Source organism: Thermobia domestica, chromosome 2 (genome assembly GCF_964235325.1).
Source record: "Thermobia domestica chromosome 2, izTheDome1.hap1.1, whole genome shotgun sequence".
Taxonomy (NCBI): Eukaryota; Metazoa; Arthropoda; class Insecta; order Zygentoma; family Lepismatidae; genus Thermobia; species Thermobia domestica.
In genome coordinates this window covers 229,799,940-229,812,589 of record NC_137455.1, presented here as the reverse complement: position 1 = coordinate 229,812,589, position 12,650 = coordinate 229,799,940, and the positions used below count along the sequence as shown (strand labels likewise).

Genomic DNA, 12,650 nt, shown 5'->3' with positions numbered 1-12,650 from the left:
AAAAAATATAAATGCCTGTTTCTCAGGAACTATGAAAGATATTTTAGTCGGGTTTTTTGTATTTGAAAGGTAATCGAAAGGCCTTGCAAATGCATGTACAACAAACCTCATATGCAGCGTTTGGGATGTGCTATTAATGAAAATACAAAAAAATAGCCCCTTTTTGGAGCCCCAAAATCTCGAAAAGGCCACCCTCAAAAATTATGTAATTTGCAGGACAGTTACAGCAATATCTCACGTTGAACATCTATAAATTACAGAGGGTGTATATTCCTGGTTTCAATTTTACAAACGATTTGCATGAGCACCTTTACAAGCTGAAACGTAAACAGAATCACAATTTGTCAGCACGTGATTGCAGCAGATTGTTAATGGATAAACAATACCCGAAGTGTAAATTCAAACCAAACAAAACGTAAAGAACAGCATTATATAGATTATAAGAACCCATAACGAAAAAACAATCATAGATGCTTATGTAACATGCTAGTTGGTGGAAAAATAATTGTGGTTTCTTGGTGAATGTGGCGAATGTCCCAGGATTGCTGGAATCACGTTAGTCTTTGGGATTACCTGATGAAGAGGGCAGTGAAGATATATCGTTTGCAATCTGGGAGAATGGGGACCTAATCAAAAAGACAGTTCCAGGTCTGTTCATTCGCGACATTGCTAAATGGACAGTCAAAGCTATTCCACACTTGCATGTGAAAGACATTCAAAGAAAAGCAGTGACAGAAGGAAAAAACAGAGCAAAGAGAGACAGTCAACACGTAGTGCTTCATGTAGATTTCGCTGAAAACTGGGCAGTTCTCCTACAAAATGACATTCAAAGCTACCACTGGAAAAACGACCAGGTGTCTATATTCACTGCAGTAGCATATAAGGGAGACTGTACAAAAAGTTTTGCTATTGTCAGTGATGACAGCACCCATGACTCTGCGCATGCTGTTCTGGCTATTAAGAAAATCATTAGTTGCATTACTGAGAATGGAGGTGCAATTGCAGCACTAACGGTTATATCAGATGGAGCTGCAAGTCACTTTAAAAATCGTTACCAACTCCATGAACTTGGAACATTGAACATTCCAATCAGGAAATGGATTTTCACAGCCACTGGGGATGGAAAATCAGCATGTGACGGTGTTGGCGGTACAGTTAAGCATCTTGGTACACGACACAATTTATCAACTGGGCATATGAAGTCCATTCAGACTGAAGCAGAATTTCAGACTGTTGTTCAGACGTATACATAAGGTATTACACTGCTCTACATTCCATTTGCAGAGATTCAAACATTCCGTGACAAAAAACACATAGAGTGGGAACATGTTCCGCCAGTGAAAATGATTTTAAAAAGTCATGTATGGCATGCAGAGGGAACTGATGTTGTGGTTTCCTCTGCAAGAACTGCCCATCATGAGAAACAACAGGTGAAAGTTACTATTGACAGCAGCACTCGTGTTGTGCGGCACTGTCGACTTCGCGACATGAACGTGGGAACGTTTCTAGCTGTTATTTATGACGACTGCTGGTGGGTTGCAAAAGCAAATGCAATTTACTTCGAGACACAGGAAGTGCATGTAAATTTTATGCTTCCACATGGACTCGCAAAGGGCTATAAATTTCCTGATACGAGGATCACTACGAAAGTTAGGGGATGTGAACTAACTTACATACTTAAAATCAATTTAACACTTAAATTTCTCAAAGTATTCACCATTATACTGTACACACTTTTGCATCCTGAAAACTACTTTTGGAAGCAGTGTTGCCAGTCCTTTTCTTCAAGTGTTGAAAGTTCATTCTCGTAAGCCACAACAGCTTCTTCAGGGCTGCAAAATTTCTTCCCACGCACGCGATCTTTAATCCTGGAGAACAGAAAAATATCACACGGGGCCAGGTCAGGGTTATACGGCGGATGAGCCATAAGTTTGACTTCCGTAGATTCTAAAAACTGAATTGTGATGTTGGCCGTGTGTGCGGACGCGTTGTCATGATGAAGCAGGATCCCACGCAATCCAGTTCTTGGACGCCGTTCCCGAAGCTTCTGGAACACTTTTGTTAGGCAAACAGTGGTGTACCACTGAGCAGTAACAGTCGTTTGTTCTTCAAGTGGAACAGTTGCAACATGGCCAGATTTGGAGAAGAAAGCTGCGACCATCTTCTTCCCCACACTTCGCGATTGCTTCACTTTCGTGGGTGGATTTTCGTCTGGAAAGATCCAAACTGTAGACTGGCGTTTATTTTCAGGGTCAAATTGATAGATCCAAGTCTCATCACTAGTAACAATGTCAGAGACGCGTCGAGAATTGCCTCCATCAAATCTTGCAAGCATTTCTTCACACTATTCCACACGCATACGCTTCTGCTGTTCAGTCAAAGTGTGATGCACCCAACGAGATGAAATCTTCCTGAGCCGAAGATGATCATGAAGAATTTATGTTACTGCTGGCGATCCAATGTTCACTGTAGATTCAGTGTCTTTGAAAGTTGTTCGAGGATTTTCTCGAATCATTTGTTCCACAGCGGCAATGTTTTCATCTGACACAGCTGTTGCCGGACTTCCAGCTCTCTCTTCATCTTTAAGCGATATCCGGCCTCTTCTGAATTCACCAAACCACCGAAAAATTGTAGCACGGGAAGGAGCAAGTTCCCCAAATGCCCCCTCTAAACGGTCAAGGCTTTGTGTTTCGTTCAAACCACTTTTGAAATCGTGAAGGATCATTGCCCGAAAATGTTCCCTTTCGAGCTCCATTCTAGACAGCCGATTACAGCTCACATCAACAAACAAGTGAAGGCGATACGGCCACGCCGATAAAAAAGCGAGGCGAGTTAAAACTTGCTTCGCTTCTTCGCTCTGGATACCACTACCGAACGCAATTGTTGGAATTCAAATACTGTGCCACAACAATGCGTATCTCAAAACTTTCGTAGTGACCCTCGTAAAATTCAGCAACATGAACATCAGTGCGTCATATCTTTGCAAAATATTCTGCAAGTTCTTTCTCTACCACATCCTCTTGGACAGTCTGGGAGACTGCATGCTATCCGTGATACTGAAACAGCCAGTGTAGAAGAAGTTTTCATGCACAGAACACACATATGAAATACCGATACTGCTACTTCACATTGTCTATCTTGCACATTAAATGTGAGGATCATGTTTTCAGCTTGTAAATTTGCTTACGCAGATCATTTGTAAAATTGAAACCAGGAATATACACCCTCTGTAATTTATAGATGTTCAACGTGAGATATTGCTGTAACTGTCCTGCAAATTACATAATTTTTGAGGGTGGCCTTTTCGAGATTTTGGGGCTCCAAAAAGGGGCTATTTTTTTGTATTTTCATTAATAGCACATCCCAAACGCTGCATATGAGGTTTGTTGTACATGCATTTGCAAGGCCTTTCGATTACCTTTCAAATACAAAAAACCCGACTAAAATATCTTTCATAGTTCCTGAGAAACAGGCATTTATATTTTTTGGCGCCAAAACTTATGACAAAATGGCCCTCGAACTTTGAAGCAGCCTAAGTCGGCTCAACAATTTTTTTCTCCGAAACAAAACAATATGGGTCTCATCATTTTGTATCTAGAACATTATATTACAGTATAATGGATATCTGTGACATCACCCTGACAGATTTTCTAAAATCTGCCTGAATTGAAATGGACAGGGCCATATATATATATATATATATATATATATAAAAGAAAATTTCTCTACCTATTATTATCATTATTATTATTGCAACTTACACAGACGTAGTTTTTATTCGACATTTTGGTTTTACCAGTGATGGTAAACATCAAGTGAAAATCACATTCGATGTTGCAAACTATCAACAACGCAAGAGATAAAACCTGTTAATGAAATAAACGTATGTTCTCAAGAACTGAGGTGATGTGGAGAAAATTGTGTTTCATGCAATGTTTAAATTCATTAATGAATAACAAATACCAAATAAAAACCAATAATTAAGCGTGGGAAGTAAAAAAAAAATTAAAAAAATAGAAACCACGAAGTGTTATTTGGAAACAAATAAAAGTTCTACCAAGTTGACAGCACTGCCAGCCGAATTGGCGTCGCCCTTACCTATGTAAAAATCACAATATAGATATTAATTATATATATATATATATATATATATATATATACAGAGAGAGAGAGTTTCTGATTTAACGCGAAATATAAACTTTATTTCCCATTGTCACGAGCCGACTCTGGGTCCCGTGTTGGTAACACTGTAATTCGAAAACGAAGCTGAATTCGATCAATGTTTATAAAAACTGTCCTATTTGATTTGATGTCAGGATTCATTTCTCAAAATTTTCATACTGACTTTCAAATCGCCTTGAGTACAGGACTTAAATGCCCATAGGAAATATTTACATTTTAAGTACAAAAATCGAAATTTCAGTAACTAATTGCGAACGGTTAGGGGCTGCAGCCCTGCATTCCATGTCAAAGCACTGTGCTTCAATGTCTCAGATTCTTTTTAAATTATTTCATACATAAATACCAATGAAATTATGCTAAATTAATTTTTTCCGATTTTTTGGATGAGAAATGGGCCGGGGAAAATTTTTTGAAAAATGTGAACTTTGCTTCAATTTCACTTTTAGCACTCAGCATCATGGAACTAAATTACCATAACTTCCCTATTTTTGAAGGTATTGGGCTCATCCAGGTGTCAAATGAAAGCTTAATATTTGCTCTTTCAGTAGATCTTAAGTAGCCTTGCGAAAGGTTACACTGTCAAACATTAAGGGGCATACAAAGTAAATTTTAGAGTTTTTAAAATTGTGCCGCTGCTCAAAAGTTACAACTATGAAACTTTTGGAACTTTTTTTTTCTATTTTGGAACATTCATCTTAACATACATGGTATGGTTAAAAAATAAAGAGGGTGTTCTTTGTATTTTTTTAATTATTATCTTTTTTGTACAGAAATATAGTTTCAACTGTTTTTACAAATTGTGTCATTGCTCTTAAGTTACAACTATGAAACTTTTGTAACTTTTTAAATAGAATCACCTTAGCACATACATGATATGGTTAAAAAATAAAAAGGGTGCTTTTGGTACGTTTGCATTATTATTTTTTTGGTATTTTACATGTACGGAAATATAGAGTTTTAAGTTTTGTTACAAATTGTGTCATTGTGCGTAAATTACAATTGTGAAACTCTTGAAACCTTTTTTTACAGGATCATTTTAGCACATACATGATATGGTTAAAGTGTAAAAAGGGTGCTCTTGGTATTTTTGTACATCAGAGTGCAATTCATGGGCCTTCTATATTCTACTGGTCAAAAATAAAGACTTTTGTCGGGTACCTTTTGAAAATATCATCTGGGAAGTTCCTGTTCCATCTCTTACAAGCCAATCAGCACGGACTTATGAAACTGAAAGCAAAGTTAAAGAAGACATCATATCATCAATGAAAAGAATGAGCAGTGAAATATAGGACACAACATTTTGGATGTAAATCTATGTAATTCTAAGCAGTATTACTGGTATGTATGTTTATTGCTTTCATCTATGTACATTAGTATACTGTTTCTTATTTCTGTTCATAGGGTTGTAATAATCACTCGACCCCTTACATTGCTAGGCCTATATTTTCCATTCACAAAACCGCAAGATTACAAAAAAAGGTATTTCATTTTGTTATTTAATCATACCTAGTAAATGCAAATTAATCCAATAAAAAAGTTATAAAAGTATGATAGTAGTAAGCAATGGTACAATTGGGAAAAAAGCTGAAAGTCATAGTTGAAGTACAAAAATATAATACTATGGTAATACCAAAACTACATTACACCAGTTCTATTTTTAAGTATACCTAATATTTATTAACACTTTCAGCCCCAACCCTATTTGAGTAAATTTCATCCCGGGACCAGACTACAGTTTGCTATGAACACTGTCAGCCAATGTGTATCTATTTGATACACGTGGTCCATCAGTAAACCCTCACTGTGTATCAAAAAGATGATTATTTGAAAAAAAAATTTAAAGTGTGACAGTTGTCACTTCAGAGTAGGGATGACCAAAATTTCCCGAGATCGGAATTTTTCCGAATTCCGAAATTTTCCGATTTTACTTTCCGGATTCCAAAATTACGGAATTGGAAATCGCTACTTTAGACAAAAGCATAATCTGTTAACAACAGTAAATCTGTATATTTCTGTACATTTAAAACACAAATAATTATAATAACAATTGCAAAAATACCAAAAACACCCTTTTTATATTTTAACCATCTCATGTGTGTGATAAAATGATTCTATAAAAAGAAGCTTCCAGAGTGTCATAGTTGTAACTTATGGGCAACGATACAATTTGTAACAAAACTGTATATTTCCGTACACGTAACATAAAGAACTTACAAAAATACCAAAAGCACCCTTTTTACTTTTTATCTATATCATTTATGTACTAAGATAATTCTATTTAAAAAGTTTTAAAAGTTTCATAGTTTTAACTTACGAGCAATAAAACAATTTGTAACAAAACTTAAAACTGTATATTTTCATACATGTAAAATACAAATAATAATAATAATAATTACAAAAATACCAAAAGCACACTTTTTTTATTTTTTAACCGTATTATATGTGGGCTAAGACGACTCTATTTAAAAAAAAGTTTCAAAACTTTCACAGTTGTAACTTACGAGCAATGGCACAATTTGTAACAACACTTAAAACTGTATATTTCCATACATGTAAAATACCAAATAATAATAGTAATAATAATAATAATAATTACAAAAATACCAAAAGAACCCTTTTTATTTTTTAACCATACCATGTACGGTACGTGTTATAGCACGGCCAACAAGAGATGGTCTCTGACGTTTCTTACCACATGCGGTGGGACATTGCATCCCCTACTTTGATACCGTGTTACCAACCATGATCACTCTGTCCTAAAGCATTAATTAAATAGCCACTACAGTTGCACTGAAAAAAACTTGACACGCGAGTAGTGGCAATGTCACTGCGAGCTGTCAGAGACGTTCTCTTACTGGACGCACTATAGGATTAATGTACAAAAAAAAGTTTTAGTTAAAACTTTTCAGCAACGACACAATTTGTAAAAAATGCTAAAATTTGCTTTGTATTCCCCTTAATGTTTGGGTGACAGTGTAACGTTTTGCAAGGTTACTTAGGATCTACTGAAAGAGCAAAAATTAAGCTTTCATTTGATACCTGGATGAGCCCAATAACTTCAAAAATAAGGAAGTTATGGTAATTGAAGTTTCATTATGCTGTGTGCCGGAAGTGAAATTGAAGCAAAATTCACACTATTCAAAAATTTCTTCCCGGCCCATTTCTCATCCAAAAAATCGGAAAAAAATAATTTAGCATAATTTCATTGATATTAATATATGGAAAAATTTTGAAGAGAATCTCAAACATTAAAGCACGGTCATGTTTTAAGATTAGCTGATTCAACATGGAATGACCCTTAACGGATTTTAAATACCTAGGTACTTCTTCAATAGTTGTGTATATATATATATATATATATATATATATATATATATATATATATATATCCTATATTAGGTTTCTAAATGCTGAAGGTTTTGAGAAAACTGCGCCCAAACATGACGTCTTAATGAAATATTCAGCTTTTTATCACAATACAGAGTGGCGAAAAGCAGGTATACACTCCTGCATCGATCAAGTATAACATTCTAGTTTCTAGATTTACTTGCTACGACTGTTAACCCATATTTGCCCCCCGGATCGAAAACGACCCACTTACGTCTTTTGTTTATTTTTCTGTAACTGTTACTGGGAAGAAAGGTTCTATTGTTACAGGTGTTTTGTTGTGTTGTACCTGACAACACTCTTGCGGAGTCAAGCAGCTCCGAGCGCCAATTCATTTTCAGTGTCACCAAAACTGTGAATGGGACGTCAAGTTTGATTTTCAACGATGGAAGGACAAAGAAATTTGTCAGTTGTATTATTATTTGCAGCAATGTTAATTCTGTTTTGTGTTTATTTGTTCAAAGAAACTCGAAAGGGATAGAAAATAAATACAATTGTTTTGTATATTATATACACTTTTGTTGTTAGTGTCTTGTTTACGAGTGGGTAGTTTTCGACCCGGCGGGCATATCCGATAGCAATAAGCGTTTATTTTCTTTTAGAGTTGAAACCCTAAACGATAGTTTTTCTTGCAAAATATAAACATCGTTACATCATGATGATCATTGTTATATTATTATTATTAGCCATTTTTGCTGAGAGCACCATTCTTTAGCAGAGCGTACTGCTTCACTCAGGTTTCTTGTTTCCCGGATAGGGCAAAACTTGCACCCAGAAAATTTATTAGGGAAATTTTGACATGTCCCATATGAACTATACTAATTTTAGGGGATTACAGCTAGTTAATAGGGCTATTGCTATAAGGGTTCTGACGTGACGAGCAGTGGGTCGTGTCAAAGCCTTAAACTACTGGGATGAATCTAGCGAGGTATCCTCGAATCTAATATTATATACAGAAAAAAATAAACCAAATTATGTAAAAGGGATAATTACTTTCAAATTGTACAGTTGTGGACAAAAGAATGGGACACCCCCTCTTATTCTCCCTGGTATCTGGAAAGTTGTGTGTTTACTATAGGGATGGCCACATTTTCCGGAAAAACGGAAAACGGAAAATATTTTTTCCGGAAACCGGAAAATTAAAAAGGGAAAACGGAAAATTTTCCGGAAAATCGGAAAACGGAAAATTTTCCGGAAAATCGGAAACGGAAAATTTTCCGGAAAAACGGAAACGGAAAATTTTCCGGAAAAACGGAAACGGAAAATTTTCCGGAAAATCGGAAACGGAAAATTTTCCGGAAAATCGGAAGGCGGAAAATTTTCCGGAAAATCGGAAGGCGGAAAATTTTCCGGAAAAACGGAAACGGAAAATTTTCCGGAAAAACGGAAACGGAAAATTTTCCGGAAAAACGGAAACGGAAAATTTTCCGGAAAATCGGAAACGGAAAATTTTCCGGAAAATCAGAATGCGGAAAATTTTCCGGAAAAACGGAAACGGAAAATTTTCCGGAAAAACGGAAACGGAAAATTTTCCGGAAAAACGGAAACGGAAAATTTTCCGGAAAAACGGAAACGGAAAATTTTCCGGAAAAACGGAAACGGAAAATTTTCCGGAAAAACGGAAACGGAAATTTTCCGGAAAACGGAAGACGGAAAATTTTCCGGAAAATGAAAATGTTCACTTGGAATAGTGACATTGGTCGTCTTACATTAAGAAATATAACGAAAAATGCTACGCGAAAACAACCTGTAAATGAGGCAATGCTCTTCACCATCTAGTGCTAAAGAAACGCAACTCAAACTTAACAGTGGATAGGAGAGAAAAGGTCGAGTAAATCAGCGACGAAACATTCCTTCCTCCTACATCTATTTGTACACTTGCTTAATCATGTACTTTTTTTGTTTGCGTGAGAGCTTGCAGATCATTCGTTTGCACCGGGAAATTCCCATCATGCGTGTGTTTCGGGGAATCCCTGATTATGCGTGTACCTGAGGGCAGAACTCTGGCAGTAGAGCTGGCAGTGTGCTATTAATACAACTGGTATGTTTATATTCCAACCATTTCTTCATTGCTTATCGTGATCACGGTGACCTGTCAAGGTCACTGATCCTGGGGAGCCGGGGGCAGCCCCCTCAAAGTTCATGTGGACCCCGCAATCTATTTATAAATATACAATATTTTGCACAATTTGAATTCAGTTTGTCTTAAAACCCTCATATATACCTTCTGCATCTGAATGGATCCCCAAAGTTACAGAGAAATCGGCGCCCTAGATTGATTCTATAGAATCCACACGCAGTAGTATTGGCCAAGGTGACCAGACGTCCCGTTTTAGCCGGGACAGTCCCTTATTTTCAACCGTTGTCTCGTTTCTTTCTGATTCTCAAACGGGACGCCTAAATGTCCCGTTTTTAAGCAAAAATGAACCAGATGTCCCGTAATTATTATTCAAAATATAAATGGTCAATCCAAATTCTACGCTCTTCTGTACCGACACTCATTGGGAAGGTTCAGCCGTGCCTAGAACTTCTGAATATTCAAATGAGAATTGAGTATTCTGTGGTTCAAGTGGGAATCGAGTGGTAATTCTGAGAGTTGAAGTAGTTAAAAGTATTTTTGGGTAGTACTTAAGTTAGAAACGTTGTGTTATCATTCTTACTTGTGTATTTTGTAAATTGAAAACACTACTGAGTCCCAAAATGCAATGTGGAAGTTATCCCCCCCCCCCCCCGTCGCCGATTCGTATGCGTCCCGTTTTTGAAAGTAAAAGTTCTGGTCACTTTGGTATTGGCGGGAGTACACTACGTATTCCAACTGAGCTCAGGCGTTAGAACATCCGATTAACATTCAGAAGGCCGATGTTCGATTCGAGCACCCTATCGTCCCGTTTTTTTTTTTTTTTTTTTTTTTTTTTTTTTTTTTTTTTTTTTTTTTTTTTTGTTGTTGTTGTTGTTGTAAGTTTATTACTCAGTTACATCCGACCTGTGCCATAGACTTTTAACCGTAAGATAAATTCAATTCTACTGATGTAATTCAATTTTACACTTTACCCTAGTGTTACCATCTTGCAACTATAAGCGTCACGAATTCCAAATACCGGTACTATTGACTATAAATACCATAGTATGTAGCACTACTTGAAACTAGCGCCAGCTATTCATATAATGATTTATTCCACATAATTCTCTTCGTAACTTTTTCCGCTAATTTCTCTTAAACTGAAGGACGATTCCACCTACTATCCATTTCATAAAGATAGGCCCCTGACTTGGCGGTGCTGCCGTGACGTCCAGTCAAAACTTACATTACATTGTCGTACCTCGTTGGAATTGTTGGAATGTTGCCTTTTCAATACTTAAGACATAAAAATTTTCCTTGTACTGTGTAGTGAGAAAAAAATAGAAATTAATGAAAAAGTGCGTATTTTTTCGTACTTTTTTGGTAAATCAATGTTTATAGGACTATATCTTGGAAAGGAGATAACATGAAATAATTTCCTGTGCACGATATGTAGATGCATATATTACCTGTAAGTTCTGAAAATTTCATTACTCAACACTTAGTAATTTTCTTGTTATTCAGTAAAAAGTGAGACATCATTATCTCTGAATTGCTGCGGTGTATTAACAATCTGAAAAAACTTTTAGAAAGATCTTCAAGTAGCTTTTTCAACCAAACTGTTTTGACTTGTTTTAAAAGATAAACAATCACAAATATAACATTATGATTTTCTCAGCTCTGCGCCCTTTGCTATCGCAGTTTATACGGAGTGCAACGTTGCCACATTTTCCTGGTGCGTATACACTCTCAGACGAACGGGTATTTAAACTTGTCATGCACACTGTCCGGCACTTTTTAGAGATATCTTTAAAATTTTATGTCTCCGCAGATTTTGAACCAATTTCTTGGAAATTAACAGGATATACAGTAAATGTGCCAAGTGTTCAAAATTAGAAAAGAGAACTCTTATTTTGTTTGGATTTGCATGTAATGGTCCTCGAAAATTTGTTGCTTTTTGTCAGTTTTTCACTTACTGCACGCAGTACAAAATACACTTGCACAGAAACAAATACAAGCACAAACTTTATTATACGATACAACCTTAGTTGATATGTAATATTGAGTTTACACTTCACGGGAAATCTGTTTTCATATCTAGGAGTCCCAGTACTTCTCTTTAGTGTTGTACATTTCGAAGCACTTTCCCACGCAAAGTCCAACTTTATATATCAGGCAATAAACCAGGGATGCAAATAAGCAACAAAAGTTTACTCGCCCAAGAAAAAAGTTACTAGCTCACATCACATAATAAAAATAATTTACTTAACTTCCATATCATATTAAATACTCGCCCGCACCGATGAACCACATGCCCCGGGCGAGTGGTTATTTGCATCCCTGCAATAAACGCTAATATTTATTAAAAACTTCCTTTCACCTTGCGGATGCTACGTACTTGTTTGGATTCCACGTTTATGAGTAGGTCCACGTCTCATATAGCCTCACTGCTGAACAGGACGTTCAACTCAAAATCAAGTCAGCTTTTTTTTCTATAAAACTTCATCGGTAAAACAGCTGAAACACTTTATATGCTATTATATGCTTTAAACAGAGTTACTATCTTGTTGACTCCCGAATACTCCACTGAGCACAGAATAATCAATGTCATTACTATTAATTACTAACTCATAACCGTCTGAGTCGGAGTCATTCATCAGTTCTGTAAATTCATTATCGCTAAAAATTTTGCCTCTTCTTTTTGTAATACCGCCGCTAGTAAAGGAATATCCATATATATATATATATATATATATATGCGTGTGTAAGTTTTTGACGCCTACGAACCGAAGGGAAGTGTTGAAAACGTAATCAGTGCGACGTGATTAGACGCAAATACAGCCCTCGTCAGCTACTCTTTGCATTGTTTTCTTTCGTTGAAAGAAAACAAAGGACCCATTCTGTGTTACTGTACATTCGGCAGGGGAATTGATCGCAGAACTTGGGTGAACACGTGCTTGCCAAGGCTACATTTCTTTTTAACCTTTAACATGTTCGTAAGCTGGAAAGTGTGTATACTGAT

The 12,650-nt window shown here is 36.3% G+C and overlaps 1 protein-coding gene across 15 annotated transcripts in view; it reads right to left on the bottom strand.

Annotated features, from left to right (window-relative positions):
* LOC145678400 (CREB-regulated transcription coactivator 1-like) overlaps positions 1-12,650 on the bottom strand; it is a 783,526-nt gene that overhangs the window by 745,353 nt on the left and 25,523 nt on the right. For 2 of the 15 annotated variants that reach the window (XM_081748495.1, XM_081748498.1), the window contains exon 2: positions 5,341-5,409. The exons of the other annotated variants lie outside the window; for them this stretch is intronic. The gene's annotated coding sequence lies outside the window, so the exon portion shown is untranslated. The remainder of the gene's footprint in view (positions 1-5,340; positions 5,410-12,650) is intronic. 15 annotated transcript variants of the gene reach the window in all.